We start from the raw sequence: 15407 nt of genomic DNA, 5'->3' as shown, positions 1-15407 counted from the left end.
GGACATACACCTTTGTTGCTTCAGGCTACTAAAACCTAAGCTGAGGGATGTTCATTACAAAAGCAAAACCTTGCCTATATGGTTACATTCTCCACCCATCCAATCACAGCTCTGCCCACGCCGGCTGCCCGTCTTCGCTCCTTGCTGGGCTGGGAGCCCTCCCGCCCCGGCTAAGGCAGAAGGCTGCAGGCTGCCCATGGGCCCCATGCTTATGCCTGCGCCTCCAGTGGCCTCCATACCCTCTTGCACAGGTTAAGGTGTCAAAATAACAGCTTTGGGGGCAGATACGCAGAAAGGCGGGAGGTACTCTACCTGTTGGACCACCCTGCTGGACTGAAGGAACCAGGGTGTGGGCACCCCACAGCAGCAGGGCAGGTGGACCGGACAGCTCAGACCTCTGACTCCCCATCTGTAAACTGGGGAGTGAAAGCAGCTCTAGAACTATTCTCAACTACAGAATCTTTTCTCCAAACACAACCGTACTCAGAAGATACCAAGTACAACAGGTCACATCAGAGCTGCTCTGGGTAAAGGGAGGGACGGTGATGGCAGTAGGGAAGACTAGAACCCCTGGGGTTCCAAGGAGCAAATGAGCTCACCTGGAAGTGCCCCACAATCCTGGGCCCATTTCCCGTGGGGCAGTGTCTACGGCCAGGCCCCACGGGATTCCTCCCACAGCTCTGCTCTGCACTTGCTTCTCAGTCTTGGGTCCTGGGCCCATTTCCCGTGGGGCAGTGTGGGAAGGACAGGCCACAGTGTCTACGGCCAGGCCCCACGGGATTCCTCCCACAGCTCTGCTCCGCACTTGCTTCATGGTCTTGGGAAACCACATCACCTCTTGGGTTGGACAGAAAACGACTCCCACCTCCCTGCTCCAACCAGGGGCACCAGGGGCACCAGGCCACTGAGCTCTGAGCTGTGGGACAGTCCGCAGGGTCACCGCAGCACTCCTCACACCCCAGCCGCCAGCGCGCCCATCCACGTCCCCGCGTGCCCTGCCAAGGCTCCTCAGCTGGCAGCATCCCAGGCTGCGCCTGTGCCGTGGGGACAGTGAAGCGCACTAAGAGTGCAGGGCCCTAGAAGCCAAGTCTCCATGACGAGAGACGCGGGCAGGTGACCTGGCCTCCCTTCCGTAAGATAGGGTGATGGTGTCACCTTGGAGGCTGCTCTGGGAAGTCAGGACCTGCCCGCCTGCAGGAAGCATCGCTGCTCCTGTCTCCCACCACTTCCTGCTCCTGGCAGGGGAGGGGGCGGCCCCATGCATCAGAGGCCGAGCAGCCTAAAGGCGAGGCTCAGCTCCTGCCATGGTTATCCTGTGCCCACTGTGCACGTTTCCCTGTGCTGGGACCACAGAGACAGAAAACACAAGTCCCGGCCCTCGCGGAGGAAAGCTAACAACCGCAATGCAACAAGGCCGAGCCACGCGAGCCGCTTCCCAAAATCTGCGGCCCTCTCTCTCCTTGCCCTCCCCGGGAGGCACCAGGCCCTCAGGATGAGCGGATGGGGCTGACTCCTGACGGCGTCCCCGAGCGGAGACTTCAACAGCCCAGGAGGTCACCAGTCGGGGCCACTCCAGGCAGAGTGGCAGCCCCAGCAAAGACACCGGGGGCAGGCTGGGGGCAGCCTGAGAAGTCAGCACAGCAGATTTCCCAGGGGCTGGAAAGCCCAGGGAGCACCGCAAATGCCAAGTGAGAGTGAGGCTGGAGCTGCCAGGAAGATCTGTCACCAGAGGGGGGCACGGCCAGAGCCACCCCTTAGCCAGATGCACCATTAAGGGGCCCAGGCTAGAGGCTGTGACCAGCGAAAACGCCCAGGTACCAGGAAGCAGCAGAACCAACGGTCCTCCCTACTCCCAATTCCCGCCTCCCGCGCCCACTCCCAGCACGCCATGCTCATCAGCACCTCCCCACAAGTGAGCAGCAGGGGGGAAGGAGGTCAGACTCCCAGCAATGAGTCCAGCTCCTCATTAGCACGGAGCGCAGCCAGCCCAGGAAGGAGACTGCTGTGCTGTGTTGTTTCTTTCTAATGCGGGGAGAGACTGATCCTGGGCTTCTGGTTTAAAAATATGTCCCCTTCCAAATACTTGGCTAGAATGGATCATGGGTCCGGATGGAGGACGGCCCAGGTGGCCCGCTCCGTCCAGGGCAGACGCCTGTGGCTCTCTTTGTCCACGGCTCTCTGACAGGAGCCTTGATGATCCATGCCCTCAGAACACTGGCCCTCATCTTCCCCAGACCACACTACACTCAATTCCTTCACCATCACCCCTCCAAGGCCCAGCTTCCCACTGGTACAGGTTCAGTCTGCACCCCTCAGATGACACCCAGGGTCAGGCTCAGGCGATAAACACACACACGCGTGCATGCACCTGGCCCCAAAGCCCTGGAAACACTTGACTCAACTAGACACCATCCACAGGCAACCACAGCCTCCAGGGGGCTCACGCCACCCCAACCTCCTAGCCTCAAGCCTTATAGGAACAAGAATCGTGAGCACTGCCCACCTTCCCTCTCCATCAGAAATCTCAACCTCCGTACCTGGATTCCTTCAAGCCTGCGAACCCTTGCCACACTCTGCTCTGGAACATCATCTCAAGACGGAACAGAGGGACAGGATTAGGTCTTTATTAGTGCAGTAATTGCCATTACTAATAACATCCTCTAACTCAAACAGGGAAATTTTGTTTGTAAAGCTGCTTCCAGCCTGGTCCTCCAGGAGAGCAGCAGAGCAGGATCGCCAGACGGGCAGGACAGCAGAACGGTGAGCAGTGCCTCTGATTTCCGCCTCTGATCAGAATCCTGGTCAGATCACCAGGGCTCAATTCATGGCTGGTGATTTACTACCCCCATGACTTCAGGTAAGTTTCCCAAGGCTGGGAGGTCACCTGATCTGAGGAGTAGGAAGAGCCTAGCAGGTGCCTGACAGATGCCCTGTGGTCAAGAGCAGGAGGTGTCATTATAATCAGGATCGAAGACAGCCTGACGCTCAGTTCTACTGTGCAAGCTGGCTGTGCTGTGGCTGACCGGGTAGAGCAAGCTCTCTGATGCGTGGGGCAGTGGCGAGGCAGCCCAAGGGTCTCACAGAAGAGAGGCAGCTCCAACTGCCCTGCAGCTGCCCTCCCTGACCCTCCACAGCCCCTCTGTGCACCTTGGGAATTCTTCCCTACACCCCTCAGGTGATGTCCCCAAGACGCCCGGAGATTCCAAGCCTCTGGGACAGATGTGATGTCACCCACCTCCCAGAAGGCTGTGGGATCAGACTAACGACACGGAAAGGCAGGGCTACTGGAGGAGCCGAGTGACATGGGCGGGGCCCCACGGCTAAGATGCGGCAATGCTGTGTCCCCACCTGGATGCTATATAGGTCAGGGCTGGGTTGTAGCCCTCCCCTGGCAGCAAATTAGAGGCAGAAAACAAGGCACTCTTCCACTGTGGAAGAAAACAACAGTTGATCTGGCCAGAGCACTGGGCCAGGGGCTCCCAGGCCAGCGTGAGTGCCTGGCTCTGCTCACTCGCTTCCAAGCTGGGGAGGGCTCCCGCCTGCAGCCTGGAGCCCAGGGTTGCCAGGATAATGAGCAGCAGCTGCCACCAGTCCACCCAGCTGCGTGGCCAGCCTGCCAATCCATCAAGGGGGCCCACAGCGTGACCACCACAAGGCACTCAGCCACACAGCGCCAAGGCATGGGGCCTGGCCCCTGCAGGCTCCAGTCACAGGCCCTAGGTGTGGCCTGGACCAGACCCCAAAGCACTGCTCCACCTAGCCCTGTCTCCAGACTTCTTCAGCAAACCTCAGCCCGGGCCGCAGGTTTCCTGCTCAGCACCAACAGCCACCAGAAAAGTTCAGGTCTCACCCTGCCTCTCAAGCCCCTCACAGGCTGACCCGAGTCAGACCTGCCCACTAGGAGTCTGGCACTGTCACCAGAGACAGCACCGGCCATGCGCTCTCCAACTCTCCCGCTCACTCCTTCTTGCCTTTGGTCTTTCGGTCGCCACTCCTCCACACACAGATGCCGCAAGTGTTTAGACAGGGCTGAGCATCCCAGCAGAAAGCAGAGGAATCTGAGAGGAGGGCTGCTCAGGAGTCCACTACTATTGACAATGCACAAACCAGACTTTAAAGAACATAATGAATTATAGCTGGACTGGGCCACAAGGTCAAAATCTACTTGGAGCAAATCACACCATCCAAACAAACCCAGTAGCCACAGAAACGCCCGTGTGCATTAAAAAAGAAAGCTTGCAGCCAGACACCGTGACTCATGTTGGGAATCCCAGCACTTTGGGAGGCCGAGGTGGGAGGATGGCTTAAGGCCAGGAGTTCAAGACCAGCCTGGGCAACTGGGCAACATAGTGAGACACCCCTATCTTAAAAAAAGGGGAGCTGGGCACGGTGGTTCATGCCTGTAATCCCAGCACTTTGGGAGGCTGAGGCAGGTTGATCACCTGAAGGTCAGGAGTTTTGAGTCCAGCCTGGCCAACGTGGTGAAACCTGTCTCTACTAAAAATACAAAATATTAGCCAGGCATGGTGGCGGGCACCTGTAGTCCCAGCTACTTGGGAGGCTGAGGCAGGAGAATCACTTGAACCCGGGAGCTGGAGGTTGCAGTGAGCCGAGACTGCACCACTGCACCCCAGCCTGGCGACAGAGTGAGACTCCATCTCAAAAAAGAAATAAAAAGAAAAAGAAAAAGAAGAAGAAGAAGAAGATAGCCTAACCCCCACCTGTTCATACGGTCAAACACCACTCAGAGGGATAAAACGCCCAACAACCTCGGAAGAAATGTGTCTGTCTGGGTTGGATGAACGGCGTCCTAAAACCCAACAGTTGAGGGACTCACAGCAAGATCACCATTCTGCGCCTCAGTCTCTCCATCTGGGAAATGGGGATAACACACCCTCCTCCCGGGGTGACTGTGAGAATAAACTGAGCAATGAGCACAGGTCACTGGTCACCTGGCACCAGGAAGTGCTGTGACTAGTACCATTCATGTCATGACCTGCAGACACTCACCAACCCTTTTCAGGACTGTGGAAGGACGCATCCACGCCGTGTCGTAAATGCCTTGGTACAGCCATGGTTGAGGCGTGTGTGTCTTTCCTCCCCACCTGGAAGGTGACTCCCCAACTCCTCCCACCTGGAAGGTGACTCCCTGATTCCGTCTCAAGCTCCAGCATCATGACCTTCCACAGCTGCACTTTTCACCACATTCTGCTCAAAGCCTTACATGTCCAGTTTATTTATTCATTAAAACCTGCTGGGTGCCCATCCTACTCTCAGTGCTGGGCTGGGCACTCAGGACACAAGGGTGACATGGCAGAGGTCTAGGCCACAGGGGCTCACAGGCACACAGGAAAGACAAACACAGGAGTGCCACGGCATTCCAAACACAAGGCTCTGCATTGACAGGCACACCGGGGAGAAACGCCACAGACTGTGCAGGAAAAAGTACTGCACTGTCAGGGACGTGAAGCAGGGACTGAAGATGTGGCTGGAGCTGCTGGCAGAAGCCAAACCCAGGACCTCCCTCTGCAGGCCATGAGGAGCTGTGGAAGGGACTCAGGGACACCTGGCTGCCCACGAGCCCATGAGCCCCTAGACCAAGTGCCTAGGTCTAGGCTCTCAACCCATCATCTGCAGAGGGCCAGACTCAGGGGACATGTCCAGGGAAGGTTCCTAGATGGAGTCAGAGCAGCCACAGGCTGCCAGATGTTCATGGGGCCAGGCCAGTAGAGGAGGAGAGAAACAGAGGTGACCCAGCCAAAACTCAGCCTCCTCCGGGAACTCTTCTTGGATCTGCCAGCCTCCCACAGCCACCTGCATTCACGGCCTGCGCTGCCGCATCCAAACATTTGTTCCACGACTTCTGCTGAGATCCTGTGACGTATAAGCTGGAACTGTATGAAAGCAGAGGTCCAGTCGGCTGAAGCACTTCAGTACTAACAAACTTCAGCTTTCTTTCAACTTAATACTATGTCCACACTGGGGGTATCCTAAGCAACAATCCCCATCCCAGTCTCACAGACACTAAAGATTAAACAGAAAACAAGCAGATGAGCGACAGTGACAAACAGGAAATACTGTAGGAAGGAGAGTGGTCAGAAAGGTGAGCTCAGACATGCCGGAAGCGGAGCTGCCACCAAGCCAGGAGCGAGCCAGGAACTAAAAGAGCAGGCAAGTGTGCAGCAGAGGAAGGAAAGGGCGCCAGGTGTGGCTGGAAAGGCACCTGGCAGGATGAGGGGCAGAGAAGCATGGATGGAGCATGGGTGGAGAAGCACGGGCGAGGCCCATTTTGAGCAGCACCCCGGCTCACAGAACTTCCTGTGATAAGCAGTGTTCCCTACCCGCGCTGTCCAACACAGCCGCCACCAGACACGCGTGTCTACTGAGTGTCTGACATGTGACCACAGGCACGGAGGACCTGAATCCTTCATGTTAAGGTCAATATAAACAGCCACACATGCCTGGGGCTACCACACTGGACATCACAGATAGAGCTTCCAGAGCAGGAGGACTGCGCCATCAGGCAACAAACACGAGGTCCCTGGAGAGTTTCTGCGGGGGCAGCACAGATCAGCATCACCTGAAAGTCCCTGGTGGGGATGTCGCCGGCCCCAGTACCCAGGAAGCACCTTCTTACAACTTAGAGAAGGGACAGAAAGGCGTGGAGAGGCAAGCACACAGGGGCGGGGTCCCCAGCTCAGTCTCAAAGGCGGGCTCCGCCAGTTGAGTGGAAGGGCACCATCCCTTGCACCCAGCACGTAGGCGCCGGGGCGCTCCCCGGGACGGCACTGACCTCCACATACAGGCACCGGCTGCCCGGGCCAGAGCCCACTGACCTGGGGTCTGGACAGCGCGCAAGGACCCGCCGAGGAGCGCACGTGCCCGCGGGCCGGTCCCCGAAACGCGTCGCTCTCGGGGGACCGCGGCTCCGGGTCCCTGGCGCCCCTCGGGTCCACCCCCGGCGCGGCCCCGCCCCCTCCCCTCCCCACTGGCGCGGCCCCGCCCCCCGCCGGGCCTCCCGCGAGCCCCACGCTACGCCGCGACCCCCGCTGGGGTCCGGGCCCCGCGCCGGCCCCCGGCCGCCTCGCCCTCGCCGCCCCACGTCCGGCCCCGACCAGGCCCCAGCCCCACCGCTGCCGCCTCACCTGGGCCTCGGTGGCTCGCGGGCCGCTCCGTGCGCTCAAGGCGGGCGGGGCGGGCACCCAAACATCACGTGACGGCCCCTCCCGCCGCCGGCGTGCGCAGCCCCTCCCACACCAGCCAATGGCTACCCGCCCCAGAGGCCCTCGCGCGGAGCCGGAAGCGGCGCGGACGGCGGACGGCTGGGCCAATAGGCCTCTGCGGGTGCGCGCGCGAGCTGGCTGTGCCCGCCTGCCTCGTGGTGGGCCTCCGTTTCCCCGTTGTGCACATGGGGATGACGGCGAAGGTGGAGGTCACGCGGAGGGCGGCGGCCCGGCGTTGAGGCGCTTCGGGAGCGGGCTCCGCCCTGCCCAGGCCGAGCCCGGACCTCACACTGGCTCCTAGAAGCTCGAGCTCCTGCGGGGCTGCAGGGGCGGCAGGTCTCGGCCAGGGGAGGGCGGAGCACCTGCGCTTCTCGGGCTGCGGGGACGGGCGTCGGGCCCCAGGTCAGGCTGCACTGTCTCCGCGTGGGGCAGTGCTCGGACGGGGACTGGCAGGTCCCGCGGGGACTCCAGACGCCCAGTGTCACCAGCGGGGAAACTGAGTCTCAAGACATCTGAGGGACCTTTCCCCGAGGTCGCAGGCCCTCCCGGGAGGAGCTGACGCGCAGAGTGAGGACCCTCTTGCGGAGACCCTCTTGGGACCTCTTTCCGCAGGGACCTGGGGCGCCTCCCTCTCCCTGCTCTGCCTGCGGGCACTGAGCTTCCGAACGACTCCCTCTCCCCGTGACCCACTGGAGAAGAGACCTGGGAGGAACCTGGGGACAATGGGTGTGTGTCCTTGGGCCGCCAGGGTCACCTTTCAGCCTGTTTCCCCGCAGGTGAACCAAGAGCCACACCCAAGGCAGGAGAGCAAGAGTGATGAGTCCGTTGCCCCTCACCGGCCAGGGGAGGGTCTTTCACCGGCCAGGGGAGGGTCTTCCGCCGCCCTCACTTCATGATACTTGCGCTGCTGGCGAGGCCCACGCCACAACCCTGCGGGCAGCCCTGGGCTCCCTCGAAGAGCCTTGCTGAGTTCCTGGGAAGGAGGCGTGCCCTCCCCATCCCCCACTACCTCACTGACTGGGGTTCTCTGCAGCCCGGGATTGCGCACGTGTGCGCACACGGGTTCTGTGCACATTAGCACAAAAGTGTGCTTGTGGACACTGCGTGGTACTGTGTGTGCACACAGCGCACGTCTGTGAGCTGAGGGAGTGTCCCTGGACACCAGGTGCAAGTGCACAGGTGTGTGTATGCTGGCACAAGTGCGTGCCCCGGCGCGAGCATGGGAACAGTAGTATATGGCACAAATGTGTGTGTGCACACATGGGTGGGAGGGCAGAAGGGTACATGTCCACCAGCGTGCCTGTGCTCAGGCTGGCCTGTCCTGGGCCCACCCAGGCTCCTTGCCCTGGTGTGTTTGAGCCTCACCTGGCCCCCAGAAGGCAGTGGTGTGTGCCTATCTTGCAGCCCAGCCAGGATTTGGACAGGGCTTCACCATTCTGCCAGGACAGCTAGAGTGCAGGGAAGCCGGCTCCTATCCGGGGAGGATGCCCGTGACTGCTGACCCCCAGCTTCCACTTGAAGGGGAAGGTTCGCCAGGACCAATGCCTGTCAGAGCTGGCAGTCCAGACTGAGGATGCCGGGTGCCTGGTACGGCGTCCACCTCCCCCTGCATGGCTGGCACTGTCTGTCTGGCCACCACCTCACTCAGCCTCCTCTGACAGCTCCGTGTTCAGGAGTGGAAAGGAGGGAAAAGTGAAGCCCTCTTCCCCCCAGGGCAGACCACCTCCAGGAGCCACTTTCTTGACCATACAAGGCGTATATGGGGATGTTTCTGTACTTGGACACTGCAGGGGAATAGTCTAGCGTGGGCAGGAACCACCAGAGGAGGGGCCCCATCCCTGTTGGTTCCTCCGAAATCTGGGCTGAGCCTGCCTGAGTGCCCCACAGCAAGTCAGGGAAGGCAGACCTCTCCGCGGAAGAGCCAGGAGCCCGCTCCCTCGGGCTGAGCCAATGGGTAGGGCAAGGAGGATGCTAAGGGATCCCCGGGAAGGGACGAGGGAAATAGCCAATAGCTGCCTGGGCCTAGGGCCGAGGCTCCCCTCCCTTGCCTCGTCTCTGCCCCTCCCTAGAAGAGTTCATCGCATGATCCTGGGCAGCTCTGGGCTCTCTCCTTCCTCCAGAGAAGCAGGACCCCAGTGAAGAGCTCTGGTCCCAGCCCTTGGCCAACTGGCAAGACCAGCAGGGTGAATAAGTGGAGTTGGTCCCTGCATGCTGAGTTCTGTTACCTAAGGGGGTGGGGGTTGCCTGGTTCTCAGCTGGCACCCCCCAAATTGGATCTACCATTCCAGGTCCCAGAGGGAATGTGGGCTACAAGGTTGGGGAGTGGTTCCAAGAAGGAACATTGAGGCAGCACCCACTAAAGCCAACCCCAGAAACACTCCCGCTTTGAATAGCAGCATGGACTTCTTGGGGTTTAAGCCGAATTTCCAGGTCATTGTCGACCTGTGGATTTGTTGTGCGTTTCCCTGCCCTCCCACCCTTCCTCTCTACCCTCTGCAGCCTAGCTCCAATGTCACCTGCTCAGGAGACCACCCCTTGCTCCCCTGCAGCCCCTGCCTGGACAGAAAAAGGCCTTTGCACCTCCTGCTCTGTTCCCAACACAGCTTCTGCTCCAGCAAAGCCCACAGGCACTCAGTCCTTAATTCCTGCACCCATCAACCCCGCCGAGCCGCCCTCACTGTCACCAAGGCTTCCTTTGTCCCTTAGCAACAGAACCCCGGTTTTGTTCAAGGCATCAATGTACCCAGCCTCACCAGCAGCTGGGGCCAGCTGTGAAACTGTTTGCCCAGGGGATGACCGCAGGAGGCACAATCGAGCCTCCTGGTCCTTTGGAAGGAGCAGCTGTGGCCGCCCACCTCACTGACAAGAGTCTTCCTTTCTCCTTGCTCCAGCCTGAAGTGTGGGCACGGCATCCCGAGGACAGCAGCCTTGTGGCCAGCAAGGGGCAGGGTCCCAAGCTGAGGATGGGAGCAGCTGCCTTGGTGCCCCGATGGCCACCATCAGACTCATGACCATCGGGAGAACAAGCCTCTGCTCCCTTTATGGGGCTGCCTCATTGGATTTCGTTAGGTTTTCTGTAGCTCAAGCTAGTGCCACTTTTGTTGTGGCTGATTTGGGCTCCTAAGCTCACGGGGTGGGACATCGTTCTATTAGTTGTGTCCTGCCCCCCAACAATGATGGTTCCTTGCGGGCAGGCCCCAAGGGCGCGTTGTGGCCCCACACACAGCAAGTGCCTCACACCTGGAACAGCCCGGAGGCGCTTGTGAGGAGTGAGGGCGCGGGAGCCACACTCCCAGGTGCCATTTTTCCACATGTTCCCATGCAGCCCAGGCTTCCAACCACATCTTAAAAAATAAAAAGATGGGGAGGAGAAGAAACTTTGGTCCTAACACCAAACCAAACCCTGTCTTGCTGTGTGATGTCCAACGTGAGGCACACCTTCTCTGGGCTTGTTTACCAAAGCCACAATGCAGGGGCTGAGCGCTCATGAGGCTTGCCCAAGAGCGAGGTTGGTAAAGGGCTGAGCAGAACCAAGGGCATGGGGTGTGTGGGAGGGTGGCGATTCATTCCCTCGTCACCCACGCAGGGGCAGTGTCATGAGGGAGCACGTGGGAGTCTCCGGGAAGGGCCTGACACAGCCCCAGCATATGGTAGGGGTCTGACCATTCAGGACTCAGTCTGTGTCATCAAAGACCAGGCTCTTAGAAACCAACTCCAGCCTGATACACGTAACAGCCTCCCAAGGTGTTTAACGCAGAGCAGGAGTGATGAAAAGAAAAATGAAGTAAAAGAATAGAAAATCCATCAACAAGCATGTGGAGTGCTGTTCTTGCTAATGCATCGTCCAAGAAAGGACACTTGGCACCCTTCCTGGGAATGCTCCCCACCCCGCAGCCCCCGCCTGGCATCCCTGAGCCTGAGATCAGCAGGTGGGGACGAGGGGACCGGAGGAGTCTCCTCCCTGCAAGGGCGCGGTCCGCCCAGATTCCACAGCCACAGCGAGGCCTGCTGCTGGGTGCAGCTGCCCTTTCCTTCCCTGCCACAGTTCATCTCATCGGCAAAGCCCGTCTCCTCTTTCACTCATTCAACAAGCTTTACTTCCACGCCAGGCAACATGCTAGGATCTGGGGACACCGTCCAGTTTGATTTGGTGGCTGATGACAGAACAACCCAAATAACAGCAGCTTAACGATTGATGGTTGCTTTTAATGTGATACTTTTATGTCCAGGTAGGCAGTGGGACTGGGAAGGTGGCCTCACAATCATCAGGACCCCAGACCCCTTAGTCGGGTTACCCCATCAATCCCAAATAGGCGTTCTGCCTCACGGTGCAAGGCGGCTGCTGAAGCTCCAGCCACCTTGTCTGCTTTCAGGCAGCAGGGAGGAAACGATGGCATACTCTTCCCAGCCTCGCAAACCATGCTTTTACGGATGCTTCCTGGATTTTGCACACCCCACCTCTGCTTACATCCCCCCTTGGCCACAGCTGGGTCTCTTGGGTACTTCGAGCTGCAAGGGAGGCTAGGACATGTCTCCACCCCAGGGGTTGTGTTCTCAGCTAAGAGCTGGGCTCTTGCACTAAGTAAGAAGGGAAGGATGAGGTTGCCTGGCAGTCTCTGCAGCAGGACACAGCCCTGTGCACCACCTGGCAGGCAGGCCAATGTCGACAACCTGCAAATCACACACGTGTGTGCTGGGAACCTGGGCTGAGGCCGTGCAGGAGCGATGAGGGGCGTGGGGGCGCCCGGAGGGATGGGAATCAGGGAAGGCCCCTCAGTGAGGAGACCAAAATGGGCAAGTCTTGAGGGGTAGTGTTTCTGGGGGGTGAGCTGTGAGTACCATGGCGAGAGAGGAGCCAGCAACGTCCACGTCCCACTGTCCTCTGTTGACACATCCTGACCCCTCCAGCTGCTTAGGGTCGGGAGAAGTCAGACAGCCCATCTCCTGGCTCTTCCTCATTCCACAGGTGAGAAACCTGGTAGAGGAGAGGCAGGCACAGGGTCCCGACCAGCACCTGGCCACTCTGGGCCCAGCCCGTGTTCTCTGAGGCCCGGTCTCTGCCTCCTTGTTGTGGCACCTCCCCTCTCAACACGTTCAGCCTGTGATGGCTACAAAGTCATAGCCCTGTGGAGTCACTGGTGAGCCGAGGGGACTTGATTTTGTTCTTCTTCTTTTTTTTTTTTTTAAAGACAGGTCTTTGCTGTGTTGCCCAGCTGGAGTGTAGTAGTGCAATCACAGCTCCCTGCAGCCCTGACCTCCCAGGCTCAAGCAATCCTCCCATCTCAGCTTGCCTAGTAGCTGGGACTACAGGCGCATGCTCATTTTTTTTTTCTTTTTTCTCTTTTCTTTCTTTCTTTTTTTTTTTTTTTTTTTTTTTTGTATTTTTGTATTTGAGACAGGGTTTCGCCATGTTGCCCAAGCTGGTCTCAAACTCCTGGACTCAAGCAATTCACCTGCCTCAACCTTCCAAAGTGCTGGGATTATAGGCAGGAGCCACTGCGCCCAGCCTCTGAAGGGACTTTGAAAATGGTGTCATTCACCACTTCTTTTTACAGTCAACAGCACCCGATTTGGTTCTGAATGTGTGGTTCTTTTGTGTCCGCTGTTTGGATTTAGACCTGGTACCCGAATGAGACCAGGACGCTTTAGGGGCAGTGAGCGTCCTAGACATGCACGCTGGCTCCTGGCTCATTGGTGGACGACTTAGAAACCATCAGGATTCGCTGGTGAGCGGCACTGAGGGCATGCACCCATGTGTGAGTGCCCGCGATGAGAGGTGTGAGCATGAACACCATGGTGGCTGTGGCGACGGCTGCTCCCTGAACGCTCCCCTCTTCTCCTCCTGATGCAGCCACACTTCCGGCCCCTCTTGCCATATAAGGCCCATGTGGCTGGCCCCCCACGATGCTGGGTGCAGCACGCCCTGCCATCCTTCCCTGCACATCTGCCTGTGGCCGGGAGGTAGAGTCGCCCAGCAGCAGTGGAGCCACAGGAGGAAAGAAGCAGGTCCCAAAACTCTCGTTCTTGTCCTGGGGGTCACTGAGTCTAGTGGACAAGGGTTGAGTGAGAGGAAAAGGACAGAGGCGAAGGCACTGCCTACTGCAGGCCCTCAGCCTCCCCTTCCTGCATTCTAGACGTCCACCTGGGGCGTTTGAGGAAGGGGCATTGTCCCAGGAGAGAGGCCTCATCCCATTGTGGAGGGGGGATGGATGCGGAGCTTGTGCATGGATGAGGAAGACGAGCAAATGACGGGATCGTTTGAGTGTTGGGGAGGGAGAAGGCGGCCACCTCTACTGCCTTGAGAGGGCAGCCCTGGGCCTGTGGAGGGACAGGACATGCCCTCATCCCTCAGGCTGGAGGCAGGCAGAAAGAACAGAAGACTGCGCCCTGAACTTTAGGTTCCCCTGGGGGAGACCTGGTGAGCGCTCAGGGCAGGGCCGAGGGCAAATGCTCTCCCTTCTGGCCCTGCCTCTGCAGCTTCTCCGAGGAGCTGAGCCAAGCCATCCCCCGAGGGGCAGCAGCTGAAGAAGTCCCATGCCGGGACGCATTTCGCTAACGCAACCCACCTGTTATCCTATGAGCTGCTCTGCAAAGGCACATATTATTCTCTCGGTAATGAGGGTCTGCTTAGGGACAGATGTGCTTCGTCTCCCTCCTCCCTGCTCTGTGCTCCCTCCAGCTGAGCCACCAGAAGCTCCAGCCTCCCAGCCAACCCCTGGAGCCCCTTCAGCCTGGAGGCAGGGAGTGTGGTTTGACCCCTGGCTCCACCGTGTGCCTGCTGGGTGGCCCAGCCCATCAAACACCTGTCCAGAGCCTCAGCCTCCTCGTCAGTGCCACGCACACCAAAGAGTTCCCTGCTCCATGGAGCCAGCCTCCAAGTTGAGCCAACTCAACAAGGCTTGAGTGAGTCACTGCCAGGGAAACCTGGAACAGCCCCGAGCACAGGGCCTGGCCCTCTGGAAGCCCCGGAACATGTGGGCTCATGGGTTGTGTGTGGGTGAGCATTTGCCATTGACATATTGCATGGATGCCAAGCACCAGTGCCAGACATGGGAGCTAACAACACAGCATGATGCCCTCAGGGTATCTCGGAAGTTGAAGAGGTGGCAGACCAGCCAAAGGGGTCACCGCTGGGCCATGAGACTGTTGTTAGAAGGTGATAAGAGGAAACACTACATTCTGTCTGGGGTGTTGGAGAGGTTTCCCAGAGAGGGAGCATTTGGGCTGGGTGCTGAAGGATGAGTAGGAGTTTGCCAGGCAGGAGCAATGTGGCTCTAACATGGCTGCTGGAGGAGGTTGCCACATCCACTTCCTGCATCACTTTCTACCCCAACTCCTATTCCAGACATGGCATGTGGGGACTTGCCCACGCCTCCTCCCTCCCTTGTCCCCCACCTCTCTTCACATCTGCACACAAATGCAGTCCCAGAGATACTCACATACAGTCACAAACATTCTTATACTCCCAGAAGCTGGTGTTGACTCCGCTGTGCTGAAATCAGCCTCCATCCCACCCAGAAACCCAAAACACCCCAGCTTCTGCGCACGGGGAGACACGGTAATGAGATGCTAACAAGCTAAGGTAAAAATCAGAGAGAACACTGTTTTGCAAAATCACAACAGTTTGTACTTCCAGGGGCTCCCTCCCCAGCAAGCGTGCTGCCAAAGCTCACGACAGTGCTGTGTGTGGGCTGAAAGCAACTGTGGGGGGTGGGGGGCACCTCCTGGGTTGTTGGTGGAAGCAGAAATGGTCCTAGAGGTTGCCAGGGTGTGCCCGGCCCCAGGTCCTGCCCTGCGGTACTCCTTTCTGCTTGGCTTGCACACCTGGTCTCCCTGGGAAACTGCCTGCTTGAGGCCTTCTGGGGCCATGCATCACGCCAGGCTTACATCTGAGCGCCTGCCCGGCGTCCCAGGCCTCTGACCACAGCAGCCGGTGCCCCTGGTTCTCCAGGCGCCCACCTCCAGCTCCTGCATTGGCACAGCCTGGGCCTCTGCCTGGAGGTAACCCGCTCGTCCTTTAAGGTTGCGCCTTTGCACACCCTCTACCACCAGCTCCAAGAAGCCTTCCTAACCCTTCGGCCCAGCTCCGGGGCCTCCTCTGAGCTCTGCAGGCCCAACCTTCCTGCCTGCCTGGTGCTGATGGTGTTGTCCTCCCACCCCCGAACGGAGGAACTCCTCCTTGCT

General features: G+C 58.9%; 1 protein-coding gene across 2 annotated transcripts in view; it reads right to left on the bottom strand.

Moving 5' to 3' along the window:
• TSNARE1 (t-SNARE domain containing 1) overlaps positions 1 to 7275 on the bottom strand; it is a 134476-nt gene extending 127201 nt beyond the window's left edge. Inside the window, exon 1 of one of the 2 annotated variants that reach the window (XM_050801008.1) lies at positions 7146 to 7275. The gene's annotated coding sequence lies outside the window, so the exon portion shown is untranslated. The remainder of the gene's footprint in view (positions 1 to 7145) is intronic. The other variant, XM_050801009.1, reaches the window with a different exon arrangement.
• Between the last annotated feature and the right edge of the window lie 8132 nt (positions 7276 to 15407).

This window comes from Macaca thibetana, chromosome 8 (genome assembly GCF_024542745.1).
Source record: "Macaca thibetana thibetana isolate TM-01 chromosome 8, ASM2454274v1, whole genome shotgun sequence".
Classification (NCBI taxonomy): Eukaryota; Metazoa; Chordata; class Mammalia; order Primates; family Cercopithecidae; genus Macaca; species Macaca thibetana.
This window is presented reverse-complemented; position numbering and strand designations above follow the sequence as displayed.